The sequence below is a fragment of the Cibotium barometz genome, chromosome 15 (assembly GCF_041138505.1).
Source record: "Cibotium barometz isolate CiBa-2024 chromosome 15, ASM4113850v1, whole genome shotgun sequence".
Taxonomy (NCBI): Eukaryota; Viridiplantae; Streptophyta; class Polypodiopsida; order Cyatheales; family Cibotiaceae; genus Cibotium; species Cibotium barometz.
The window spans coordinates 18,476,051-18,490,593 of NC_141060.1; positions in this window are offsets into that span (position 1 = coordinate 18,476,051).

The window sequence follows — 14,543 nt, forward strand, 5'->3', positions numbered from 1 at the left end:
GAAATTACATGACCTAGGTATTGTATGCTATCCTTGAGAAATTCGCACTTACTTTCTTTCGCGTAAAGTGCATTCTCGCGTAGTAACTGAAAAACTTTTCGTAAGTGGTCCAAATGCTCTTCTAAAGTCGAACTATAGACCAAAATGTCATCAAGAAAGACAATGACAAATTTGCCTAAGTACAGCCTTAGTACGCTATCCATAAGCGTCATAAACGTTGCCTGGGCATTAGTAAGCCCAAACGGCATAACCAAAAACTCATAGTGTCCAAAGCGAGTCCGGAACGCAGTCTTGGTTATATCATCAGCGTTAATACGCACTTGATGATATCCTGAACGTAAATCAATTTTAGAAAAATACTTCGCACCTTTGAGTTGATCAAACAACTCATCTATCCTAGGTAGCGGGTATTTGTTCTTAATTGTTACCGCATTCAAAGAGCGATAATCCACACACATGCGCATGGATCCATCCTTTTTCTTCACCAAAAGAATGGGCGATGCCCATGGTGAAGCACTATGGCGAATGAAGCCCTTACTAAGGTAGTCAGCAAGCTGACATTCCACCCAGCTGCTTCAGTCGCACTAAGCCTGTACGACGGCTTACTAATTGGTTTGGTGCCCGGAACGACATCAATGCGATGAGGCAAAGCTCGTTCGGGTGGCAAACCCTTTGGCAAATCATTAGGAAAAATATCTTTAAATTCTTGTAATAGTTGTTGCAAAGACAAAGCATTAACTGGTTGCTTAAGATTATTTAAAGAGATTTTAGAAGAAGGTAAAGAGAAAGAAGGCATCGCTGAGGAAGATTCATTTGAAGACATCATGCACATCAAACCCACTAGTTTGCGACACACAATAACAAAAATAGACTTCTTCTATTTGATTACTATGCTCCAAAAAAGAGAGTTCGGCATTACAAATGAGTGGTGTTGGGGGTACATCACGTTCCCCAATAAGTAAAACATGCTTACCATTGGCCTCAAACGTAAACGTATTATGTTCATAACTCCTTTTGAGTGATGACCCTAACCCATACAACCACTCCCGTCCTAAGATGACATCCGCACGAGACATATTCATCACTTGGAAGTCAAGAACCATAGTGTGTTCTTACACAAACATAGGCACTTGCCGTACTAGAGTATCCCACACATCGTGATCATCCCCCTAAATGGTGGACACCACATAACGATGAGAACTCTTTGTCTCCGGCAACTTTAATTTCTTAACTAATGCATAGTTCAAGAAATTGTGCGTGGCACCATCGTCAATGAGAATACGTACTCGATGACCATAAATGGAGCCATGCATACGGACCAAATCATGTGGTCCTGTCTCTTGCCACATAGATGCAGTGAGATTACACTCATGTATCTCAGCAGTGTGCGAAACCTCTACCGCAGAATACTTAGGATCAGCATCCAAGGGAAGCGTTTGCACCATGTGTACAGCCTTCTCCTTGACCTTATCCTTATTCTTGCGAGGCAACTGTAGACAATTTTTCTTCTCATGATCACTACCTGAGCAATGATAACATAGTTTCTCCTTCTTGGCCCGTTTATAGTCTTGTGGAGACAACGGGCCACTTGACCCTTTAGACTTCTTTGTGTTTTCAGTAGAATTGCTGGCAAGTTTACGCTTATTAGCATTAAATTGCAAGCCATTGAATTTGGCCGGTCTATCCATGCCCTTCTTATCCATGGTATCATCAAAGATAAGGGCACTTTGGATAGCCGCTTCCAAAGTTTTAGGATACTGGGTTTTAACCTTTGCCTGATATTCTTTATCAAGGCCTCTAACAAACCCACGAACCTTTTGAAAGTCGTCCAAACCGTCTAGCTTGAGAATGACTTCACGGTATTTGGTTGGACACATACTAATTAAGTGTAAGACCTTCCATCTTGCACTTGTCCCAGCTGTCCAACTCCGATCTTTCTCGTTTTGCGATAAGAACTCCTTTTTAAAAGCTGCCTCAAACTCCTCCCAAGTTTTAGGGCGAGTTTCAATAGGTAGACTCATCCACCACTTGTAGGCTTTACCTTCAAGTTTGAGACTCGTCTTAGTGGCCATAACAGCAACGGGAGTGCGGCGTAAGCGATGCAAGTCCGTCCACTTATGTAAAAATGTATGGACCGCATCCTTGTTATGATCGCGCTCCTCTCCCTTAAACACAGGTGGCTTCACGTTTTTCAACATAGCCCCTTCCTGCGTTGCAGAGGGTGCAATAGATTCTACTATAGGATTTGGAACAAGAGGAGGCATAACTATCGGAATAGGCCCTCCACTTGCTGCCGATCCACTTACAAAACATGCCATAAATTCAGTAAAAAGCGTGCTCATGTTTGTGAGATTGGTATTGACATTTGTTATAGTGCGCTCAAGTGCAACTACCCTTGAAGTGAGACGCCCAAACTCTACCGTGTCTACCAAACCATAATCGTCTAGTGGACTCGCACCCCCTTCAGCATCGGTCATGTTGGCATCCTGATCAGGCGCAACGGCCTGTCTCGCGAATCACCCACACCACCACCCAAAGGGTGTGCCTCACTAACATTAGGCATATCATTCTCAAAATCGAAGTGAACATGAGACGGTTCCGCTGAGGCCATGGTATGCACGTGCTTACAAATAGAGAACGGATTACCTTCAAAAGTGAACTCCAATTGAAGCGTCGTAGAAGAATTCCTCTTGCATGCACGAAAATCGAGAAGAAATCACCACTCAAGTCGTCAATCAACACATGCATGCAAAAAAGTGTGTTGCATGTAGCATGTCGTTGAAGATCCGTCCACCAAAAACTTCCAAACTTGGAGCATAGAAAACTCCTCTCACAAATTGAAAGAAGGAAAGTTGAAGGTGAAAAGGTCACTTTCCTTGTAGTTTGTGTCACTTTCCTTGTAGTTTGTGTCCTCCCTTGAAAGAATAAGTAGAGTTCTTTTGAAGAGAAGAACAACACAAGTGAAAAGGTGAAGTGGCTAGCACACTTGCCTTGGAGCTTGAGGTGGTGGGTTCAAAACCCCAGTCCTTGGATGGTGAAGCCTCCCCCTTGTGCCACTCAAGTAAGGGAGAATTCTCGCGCGCTCGCCAACGGCGCGCCAACGCCGATTGCCTTCTAGGACTGCCGGACTGCCTTGGTCGCCGCCTTAGGCGTCTGCTGTGGTGGCCATGCACGGCGACGAGACGGGTACGCTCGCTGTGGGCTGTTCACGCAGGCGCGCCTAGGCGGCGGTTGCGGTCTGCACTCGTGCAGGTCACCGTACGGGCGGCAGCTGCACTCGTTTCTTTTGCTGCAGCGTCGAGCTCTTTCTCATGCAGGTCACGCTTGCCGCCACTGGCTCTGATACCAGTGTAACGCCTCCGCTACGGCTGAGTCTTCCTCAGGCCACCATAGCCTAGGTGTGGAGAAGAAGAGAGGGTTTCTATGGGCTGTTCACGCAGGCGCGCCTAGGCAGCGGTTGCGGGCTGCACTCGTGCAGGTCACCGTACGGGCGGCGGCTGCACTCGTTTCTTTTGCTGCAACGTCGAGCTCTTTCTCATGCAAGTCACGCCTGCCGCCACCCCCACTAGCTCTGATACCAGTGTAACGCCTCCGCTACGGCTGCGTCTTCCTCAGGCCGCCATAGCCTAGGCGTGGAGAAGAAGAGAGGGTGGAAGTCGGTTCACCTCCCAACCATATAATGATGAGTTAGGGTTTCTCATTGGGTTTTATACCAAAACCCTGGCCTGTGTCCACACCTCCTAGCCCGGCCGCACATCTTACTTAAGAGCCGTGCTAACTTAGATGTGTACACACATCGACCAAACCCTAACGCCCATTAACCCCTGAACCCCGCTAGCACTAATAATACTCTCGAGACTCCAAAAGCTATTAACTTATGCTAGGGCTCGACTTCCGTAGGACGTGTACACATCTAAGTTAGCACGGCTCTTAAGTAAGATGGGCGGCCGGGCTAGGAGGTGTGGACACACATCGACCAAACCCTAATGCCCATTAACCCCTGAACCCCGCTAGCACTAATAATACTCTCGAGACTCCGAAAGCTATTAACTTATGCTAGGGCTTTCCGTAGGACCATAGTCTTGACAGGGGGACCCTCCTACATACATGGTATCCAACCACCAGTGATGAAAAAGATGGTATGCATTGATGGCAAGTGACAACAAAGATAATGGGGCCACCTCCTTTGTTGGTATACACCAATGGTGGTAGGGCTAGTGACAACAAAGGAGGGAAGGCCCTTAGGGGGAGGTAGGGTAGGGAGTTGGGATTTCTACTAGGGGTAGGATGCTTAGAGATAGGTAGGGATTAGGAATTCTAGAGGGTGGGCCATGCAATCTATGGGGATATTAGGGGGTACGATAGGGGCCAAGGGAAATAGCAACAAATAAGAGTGTTATGCTTAACCACACCTCCAAGAGGGAACTCTACACATTCACCTAATGGATGAGCAATGGAACACAACCATCGTCAATGCTTCAAGCTCGTGTCTCTTGAAGCCTCCAAGCTTGCATGTATGCTCCAAACTCCAAGCTCCACCTCCACACTGTCACTGTGGAGTTGCTCACACCATAACATAGGCCAATCACACTCTCTCATACAAGCATAAACACACAAGCATGAAAGAGGCACAATGCTAGAATGCTCTCACTCCTTACTCTCTCACAACTACAAGGGAAGAGCTCTCACTCCTTACTCTCTCACAACTACAAGGGAAGAGCTCTCAATAGCACAAAGGAGATTGTGTCCTTTATGAGAAAATACCTTATATACAATTAGCCCTTATTCACACTTGGGTCCCCAAAACTTACTAACCAGGCCTTGGGTAGCCAATGTCTCATAATGTACAACCTTTATAGTGCCTTTACATGACAATTATTAATGTCCTCAATTGAGGATCATGGTGTTAATCCAAATGGGATTAACATTCCCCCTTTCCTGAAGTAGGCTCTATCCTCAGAACCTATTACCAAGGTCTGAAAACCTGGTCATGAAATTTGTGGCAATAGAAATTGCAGTGAAACTAAAGTTTTCTGAGTGTGCACCGGAATGCCAAATGGGACTTCCAGAACCCGGTGTCGATCATGTCTTCAAATGTTATGTGCATATAACTTGGAAGACATCTTAGATGATGGTAATATAGCATTATACCTCTGTCTGATGGCCCTTGGTTCATGTCGAACTATAGATGCTAAGCCTCATAGTAGCCATCATAAGGTTCTCTAGGTTGGTCTATCAGAACCACTAATAACTTCATGAACTTGACACTAGCTACAATTGCAGAATCTGGTATTTTTCGCCAAGCTCTGATCCAATTGAGCAGTTGTTGTCATTGTGCTTAAATACTGGCAAATGTTGCTGGGTTAAATATTGGAAAATTGTAGCAGATATGAGAATCCTTTTCTTTTGCAGCTTGAAACTCCAGCGGTGTCCACCTCCTCTTGATAGGCATGTAGAGTGGATCCACTCATAATGTTGGTGGGGCACTCATGTAAATGCTACTATATTCAGTTACTGTTAAAAAATCCTTTCTCCCCATGAAGGTTGCACTCCAAAATCCTACAGCTGTAGTGCCTCTTCATTTGTGTGGATAGTGGTGTATCCACCTCTGGTGTGCACTAGATGTTTCCTCCTCCATCTTCTGTAATAATAACTGATCTTGAAAGTGACCAAGCAAATTTCCAACAAGTCTGAGAGATGGGGGTTTGCCAGCCTTGTGTGTTTTGTGACATTGGCCCATAATGTTCCCTCTCCAACCAATGGTAGTAATTCCTCTAATTCTGGATGAGTGGCCTGGAGAGGGTACGGCACATAATGTTGCCGTGTGGGGGTGACTGTAGAATATGCCTCTGGAAGAATCTTGCTGGTAGGATCGAGCAGGGTAATCTACATCAGTGCCTTGAACATAAGCTCTGGCTTTAATAATGGATTTCCTTGTTGTATGAACTCTTCATATTTTGCACAGCTATCACGGAATCCAAAACATTATTGTTAGTGTAAGATGTAACATTATCAATTGGAGGCAGATTATGTACCTCCTGAGGTTGCCTTGGTGGAGATGGAATAGGTGCCAATATCTCCTCGGGGGCAAGAGTGTTAGTGGGAAATTCTAATTTTGGTGGGGAGAAGGAAGAGTAGATACATCTAGCTTGTGAAGAAGTAGTAGGAGGCATGCTTGGATAGGGATCAAGAAGCCTACTGGCGATATTAGTATACACAGGGTAGGTGTTTTTGAAAAAAGAAGATGGACCCTCATCCTCACCGTTTCCCGAACTAGGGGGTGGGTGTCTAGGTTTATGAGCTTGGAAAAAGGTTTGAATTTTAGGGATTTCTTCATTATCCACATTTGGAAAATTTATGTGAATTGCATCAAAATTATTACTTACATTGGTAAGCATAGCCTCTAAATGCTTATGGATATTAGTATATAGCTTAAGGATGCCCACTGGATGATATAAGGTAGACTCACAAAGATTTAAATGTTGGTGAGTATTCTATTCTTCTAACCACCCGTGTGACTGATTACCCATTGATAAGTATTAGCCACAACCTCGTAGTTGCCTATTGTTGCTGGTATGTCATCTGGAACAAATAGGTCACGTTTGTCGACCCTGTTGTCCAGAATTTCTGAATTTTGTAAGACACGATACCAACTATGGAGGTTGAGGACTATTGGATGCAAAGGATAAAAGAAGATATCTTGTGGGTTAGTTAATATCAGATCCCCCCTCAAAATGCCCATAATGATGGTTGGGTTAGCATCTCGCTCGGTATTTTGTTTAATAAGGGTTAATTCTCCTAAATCTATATCTTCAGCTAAGTTAATGTCATATTGAAGTAATGAGAGTGTTAGTGTAGACAAAAACAAGGTAAGAGTGAGAGAAGGGGCCCGAGGAGTTACTGGCTATTGTCCCAATTCCAAGGCGTGCTGAAGGAGGGTACGTAAGTCATCTGTGGGTCTGGTTTTTGACTCCTTTCCTATGTGTCTAGTTGGCAGGCCAGTTCTTGCATGCGGATATCAGCGTTGCTGAGCTCTATAGAAATGGTCGTTTCTCTGATCATCCACTCCAGCATCCAATGCTTCGAATCTTCTTGTTGCCACTTCTTGTGCTCTTCTGGCAGTAGCTTCTCTTTGATTAGCTTCAGTAATTTGAGTTACCTGTTGTGTTGCCAATCTTTGTGCATCCTATGATTGGTTTTCTAGGTGTGATATTGTCTCTTGGCTTCTTTGCACCTCTATTTGGTTTGTGATGATGATTATTTCATTGAGAGAGTTTTTTCGCATGTACTTTGTTATCTGCTCTCGTTCCTATTGCAATCATTGTACTCTTTCTTGTTCTTCTTTGAGGTTGCTGTGAGGAGCTCTATTTGTTGTCGAAGCATATCCTCATTATGCTTTGCACTCTCCTGGTACTCTTGCATTTCCTTGGCATGCCTAGTTGTTAGACTCTGTGTGTGAGCTATCTCCTTTGTATCTGCTCCTTTTCTTACTCCAGCTTTGCATTCAAGTCAAAATTTTCATTTATTTTTTGTACAATGGTTTGACTCAAAACTAAGTTATTGCTCTCCAATGCACTATATCTTATTTCATGTTCTTCTACAGCCTGTAAACTCTTTATGATTACTTCTTTATGAGTTTCCTCTAGTGCCGCCAAAGTATCTTTCACACTTTGTGTTCGTGCATTGGCCTCTTCTAGCTGCTTCCATAGGCTAGCATAGCATTCCTGTCATGCAGCATGTGTGTTGTCAACAAATGGCAACGCCATACCTTCTTTTCTTGTTCCCAATTGGTACTAGTGAAGCACTTATTTCTATAAGGGGATCATAGAGGAGTGTCGAGGCCTTCCAATGTATCCTGGAGGAACTGTTGAGAAGCCACATCCTTGAAAGAGCCAAGATGCTGCAGTGGCTCATCTTCATCCAATCTTCTTTGTTTGTTTGGCATGGATGTATCTGGGCAGTGTGGCCTCTTACTAGATTCTGCTGGCTTCTCCAATTCTTAATGTGCAAGTGATGCCTCCTCATGTGCTGGTCCTTCCAAGGTATAATCTTCCTGTGTTTGTTCTTCAGCTCCCTCTGTGGGTATCTCCTGTAGTTATGAATCCTTGAGCGGGGAGAGGTCTTTGAATATTAGTTGTGCAGGGCTCATTAGAGGGGAGAGTTGTTGGTGTTGTTCTTGCACAGTAGGGCTTTGTAGTTTTTCTTGGAGAGCCTCTTGGTATGTCTTGATCTTTGATGCCATAGCCATTTCTAATTGCTGAGATTCTATGGTGACATCCACTCTAGTAGCCCTCTCATCCTTTGTCAGTCTTCTTAGATCTTTCTTGATTGACTTTATGAGTTGTTGTGTATCCATTAACACTGCTTGTCCTTCATCCACCCTTCCAATAGATTCGGTAGGTTGACTAGGGATTAGGGCTAGCGATAGGCTTTCCTCTGGTTCACTGGCCGCTGTGTCACATGGTTAAGTATTTGTCCTTCATCCACCCTTCCAATAGATTCGGTAGGTTGACTAGTGATTAGGGCTAGCGATAGGCTTTCCTCTTTCACTAGCCGCTGTGTCACATGGTTAAGTATTTGTGTTAACATGTATGGGTTGCTGACCTTGGACTGATGTTCCTTGAGATAATTTTCCATTTCTTTGTGCATAAAAAAGGCCCAATCATCCTCCTTCTCTTCATGAGCTTTGGCAATCTTGTTAAGGCTGACGCTATTATACCTGTCAACTAGTTTGATTTGCATCACCAATGACATTACTCTGCAAGCTTTCTCCGTGGCTTCATCCTTGATGTTCTCATACTCTGCCCCATTGGAATTATAAGAATCTCTCTTTAGCATCTCCTTGATGGGCATTGTATCTATTGTGTGTCTGTGGGCCTTGATTGCCACGCGGGGAGCTGTAAAGCGTCTCTGATGAGGTCTTCTGTTATAAGCAGCTCTTCTGTGGTACCATCTGCCTTTGTAATTTTTCCTCTTTTTGTCTGCTTGTCACATGTACGAAGATATTCTGCGCAAAGGTCTGTGTCGATCCCTCTGGGTAGCACTGCAGCTATTCTGCCAAGGCTGACTTTTTCTAGTTTATCTTTTACTTTCGCATCTTCCAATAGATGGAGGCACTCCTTACTGTGGCACTACAGAGTGATTTTCCCATGTGGTGTAGTGACTTGTTTTCTGATGAGAGTTTCCTGGAAGGACTGGGCGTAAGGGCCCCTTGTTGGCACTCTAGGACCCTGTGGCATTGCTAGCTTGTGTTGGAGGTGGTTGCTCCCGGGACTCAGATTCCAAAATAGATATCTGTGTAACCAGACATGGTCAGTCGAATGACTTCTTCTTCTTTCTTTTCTTTTCTTTCTTTCTTTTTTTTTTTGGTTTTGTTGTGTTAATTAGTGTTAGTATGTGAGGGAAAGGTTCATGAGGGCCTTCCCATATAGTAGAAGGTGTGAATTTGAAGGCGTGAAAGGTTTCTCCGCTGTGAAGCAGCAGACGTGAATGTGATGCATGAAAGTCTCTCGTGAGATTGGGGACATGAAAGTCTCCCGTGAAGATTTGGGACGTGAAAGTTTCCCGTGAAGTTTGGGGATGTGAAAGTCTCCCGTGAAGTAGTAGACTTTACCAACTTTTTGTGACAATGAGGCTAGATTTTTTGTTTTATACACCTTATGTATTCATGCTGATTTTTCTTGGAAGGTTGATATCTTACATTTTTACATTTGTATTTTATGTTTTCATTTGTTGATCAATCCATGAATTGTGTAATAATAATCAAAAGAGATATAGTTTCAACACCCGTCCCAAAAAATATACACATTCAAAAGAAACAACAACAAAAAACAAAGAAGGAAAAGAAAGGTATAGCTCCCACCTTGAGAGGTCAGGAAAGCGATGTTGGGAGCAAGGAGTCGAAAGCGTACAAGGAATCAAAGAAGGAAAACGCGAAATCACCAGTGAAAGTGACAAAATCAAGAAAGCAAATCGATTTTATAACATAGCCGTCGGACAAGGTGGCTACGTTAAATGAACAATCCACATGTCATTTTGTGATTGGTTCCACGGTTCTTACTGTTTCACGGCGTGAACTTCTTTGCACTTTCTCACAGCGTAAAACACTAAAAAAGGTTCATGTCGTGAAACAGTTTGGGGTACTTCACAACATGAAACACCAAAAATAGTTCACGTCGCGAAACATTTTGGGTACTTCACGATGTGAAGTATTTTTCTACTCTTTCACGTAAAGTTTATAAAATCAATTTTTTGTACGCAAACACACCCACATGCACATGATGATGCATTGCTTTTCTTTTTCTTTAATTTTACCATGGAAACCAAAGGTTTTCTTTGGTACTTCCCAGAGGCATTTTTTGATGAAAAATCTTGTGCAATTCTGTATTTACTGTGGGTATTATTGTTGCCTGAGTCATTTTCAACTCAGGTTGCTGCATTTACTTCCTTCTCCACACAAGTGCAGGTGTGGGGTTTGTCCTTTTGGGGAGTTGATGTGGGTGGCTAAAGGCTCTTACCCTCTTTTGTATATTGATTCAAACCTGTTGTGGTGTCTGCTATAGATTTTCTTTTGGGTAGCCATATTGTTGTACTGCCTTGATAGTAGCCTTGTGCTTGTCATCACAGTAGGTCCTTTTGGATCCATTGTTGACGGCAGTCATGAGGCTTCTGCGAGTTCTTGACCTTCTGCCACTTTGTAGGTGGTGTCAATGGCTGACTTTTGAACTGGGTTCTCTCATGAGAACGTTCATCATTCATTGGTTCCTTCCTCTCAGGTTGACCCTTTGGGTGAATCTTGGGTACCCATTTATATGTACTCTTGTATGTTGGGCTTTGTGTATGCAATTTGAACATGGTGGGTGTAGATTCTATTTTCTGAGGTACCGCTTCTAGAGCGATTTGTTTGCCTTGATTTTTCAAGGTCCATAATGGTATGGACATGACTTTTTCACGATATTCTCTCCACCAGAAGAAATTGGTATAATTCATCTTGGCCCCAAGGGTTTTCAAGGGTGCTCTACATTCTAGTGATGTCCAGATTTGTGAAATTCCTCAAGGAGAAGTGGAATCAAGCTCTGCAACAAATCTGCAGGTGACTTTCGTAAAACAGAGATTAAGCATTCAATGTTTGGTCAAATCTTGTGTTTCTTGGCTTAATCCTCTAGTAGACTAACTACTATTGATGGCTTTGAAAGGAGTTGAGCTCATTTGAACTCTAAGACCCCATATCTAGCCTCCCCACATACTCTGTTTTTTGCAGACAAAATAGAGGGTTATTTTGCTAATCAGTGATTAATCCACACTAATCATTATATTTTGGTGTAATTGAGGGTTCAAATTAACCATTGGGTATTTGATACAGATCCCTATAACTTCATATTGAAATTCAGAGATGGTTTGATACTCCATCCATTTAGTACAGATTTGTTACCCTTTGCTTTATGTAATTTTTGGTGAATTTATGCTAATAAATCTGTTGTAATCATCACCTTAACACCAAATTGAGTTGTAAAAGTGTCTACACTGTCCTTGAATCTTGAAATTGGATCAAGAGGTAAGACCCCCTTCACATCATATTGAGCACAACACAAGAGATAGCCAAATTTAATGGGGAGCAGTTCTATACATGGCAAACAAAAACCATGTATTTGCTCATGAGGAAAAATCTATGGGGGCTAGTTGAGGAAAGAGATGAATGCCCAAAGGTGAGTGGGAAAAATGAGTGAAAGAGCAAGAATGAGAAAGCATTAGGACTCATCGCACTCAGTTTAAATGATGAAATCATTCATCACATCACAGGGATACAATGGGCAAAAGATGCATGGGATGAAAATAAATTATTTGGCACTCAAGCAAAAAATTCAAAGATAAATCTATTAATATAATTCTACAAACTTGATATGAAGGAAAGTGAACCTTTAATCACACACTTGAACAAATATAAAAGCATTAAGCAACAACTGGCAGAGCCATTGGCAAGAAGGTAGAAGATGATGAGGCACTAGCAGTGCTTCTAAAGAGTGTGGACAAAGGTGAATATGAAAACACTGTAGCAACCTTAAAGAATGTACGTGAATTGAAGCTGCATGAAATAGAAGGAGCTCTACTAGAGCAAGAGACCAAGGTCAAAGAGAAAAAATGGCTGGACTCAACAGCTGGAGAGGAAAAAGCATTCTTCACTCGAGGAGGATTCTCTCGAGGATGAGGAAGAGGCAGAGTAGGAGGAAGGACGTTCACTTGCCACACAACTGTGGGAAGCCAGGACACATGGCAAGACTGCTACAACAAACCAAGTGGAGAAGGAACGACATCAGCAAACTTCATGGAGCCTCCTAAAGAAGTGGAGTCACGTCATCTTTTCTGAGAGAGAGAGAGAGAGAGAGAGAGAGAGAGAGAGAGAGAGAGAGAGAGAGAGAGAGAGACCCCACAACCCAATGTAACCTGCCCCAATAAAGTAAAACCACCTGTGAGCCACCGATGATGTAGGCCATGTGGTAGATGTATGTGTGAGCACTTTAGTCAAGGTCACAGACACTTGTAGTAGCCTTGGACAGTGGACACATAGAGAGAGAAAGTGTCAAGGACTATGAGTTTAGGGACTTGAGGCACTGGGTCGCGGGCTACCAAGTAAGAGGGAAACTTGGTATAGGGTCCAGGTGTGCTAGGATTATTCACTTGAGAGGAGGTGTTGAAATATACAAGTGAATAGGGTGTGTGCGCGGCGGGAACAAGCCCTTAGCAAGAGGCTATAAAAGAGAGCCTGTAAATGAGTGAGAAGCTGTGAAAAGGTGAGAGGTATCTACTAGGAGAGAATAAAGGGTAGCATGAGAAGATTTAGGATGTGTGGAGATATTCTGGGAAAAGAGAAGAGGTGGAGAGAATCAAGCAAAAGAGGTGGAGTGAATCAAGGAGAGATCAGTGGGATTAGATGCTTGGATGTAAACTCTATAAATTAAGGCATTGGCCTAATGAGAATTTGCTGATTTTTTATTATCCATGCCTACATTAAGCTATCAGAATTACTCACTAATCTCATCTTAATCATCGTTTAAACTCTTTGTTAATGATGTTGATTCTTGCATTTGATCCACCATAGCTCATCACATTGCTGCAAATTTAACATTATTAGCATCTCTATCTGTCCCTCTCTCTAAGCATCTCTCTCCCCCCCACTCTCTCTAGCATTTATATATATATATATATATATCTCACACACACACACACATACATGTACATACACCTCTCTCTCTCTCAAACACACACACACACACCCCCCGCATCTCTCTCTCTCTCTCTCTCTCTCTCTCTCTCACACACACACACACACACACACACACACACACACACATAAACACCTCACCTCTCTCTCTCTCTCTCTCTCTCTCACACACACACACACACACACACTTCTCATCTATTATAAAGCTCTCCCACCTCTCTCTCTCTCTCTCTCTCTCTCTCTCTCACACACACACACACACACACACTCTTCTCATCTATTATAAAGCTCTCTCACCTCTCTCTCTCTCTCTCTCTCTCTCTCTCTCTCACACACACACACACACACACACACTTCTCATCTATTATAAAGCTCGCTTCACTATGATCTCTTGAAGTGGAAACTCTCTCTCACAGACACATATAGACTTCTATGTCTCTATATCTATCTTTGTGTTTCTCTCTCTCTCTCTCTCTCTCTCTCTCTCTCTCTCTCTCTCTCTCTCTCTCTCTCACACACACACACACACACACATATCTCATCTATAGTAAGGTTCTTATTGATGGTATGAAAACTTTGGGAATGGCTTTACATGAACACCTATAGGAAGGGGATTATTCAAGTGCATGCGGTACTTAGCCAACTTCCTAAAAACAATCAAATTTTCATCTCCTCCATGTGAGATCTGCTCGCCATACTGTAAATTGACAAGGTATTCATTTTGAGTAAACAAACTATGGCTGATTGTGGATTAATATTCTGCGTATTGAAATGGCACCAATGGGGAGCTTTCATGGTGAGAGACGACTGGCAGCTATAACCTGGCTCCACCTATAAAATGAGCTATACAAGAGTGCTTACACACTCACTTAGCTTGTGTCTTGGTGGTCATTCGCCATGTCTGTTGTTCTTGCATCAGCTCTAGGAGCTCTTCCTCTCAGGTAACTCATATTGATTTGATTTTGATGCACTATGTATGGGATAATAAACTATTGAATTCCACGATGGATTTCATGATGCTTTTTGTATACGACTCATAATGGAGATTTCTTTGCTTTATATAAGACTATGGGGGTTAATGACTTGCTTGAAATCCATTTCGTGCTTTATTTCTATGTCCCAGCATGCATATGCTTCAGAATGCCTGAGGAAACATTGGCCTATTTTGATAAAGTATGATAGGATGATGACCTCTGAGATTAATGTTGCGCAATATCTGATAAGATTTTTATATTATCTGGTTTTTTGGTTGAGAAGTTCTAAGAGTAAATGCTCTCAGTCGTTTACATTGCACCTACAATCGGGTCATTGATTGTTATGATGC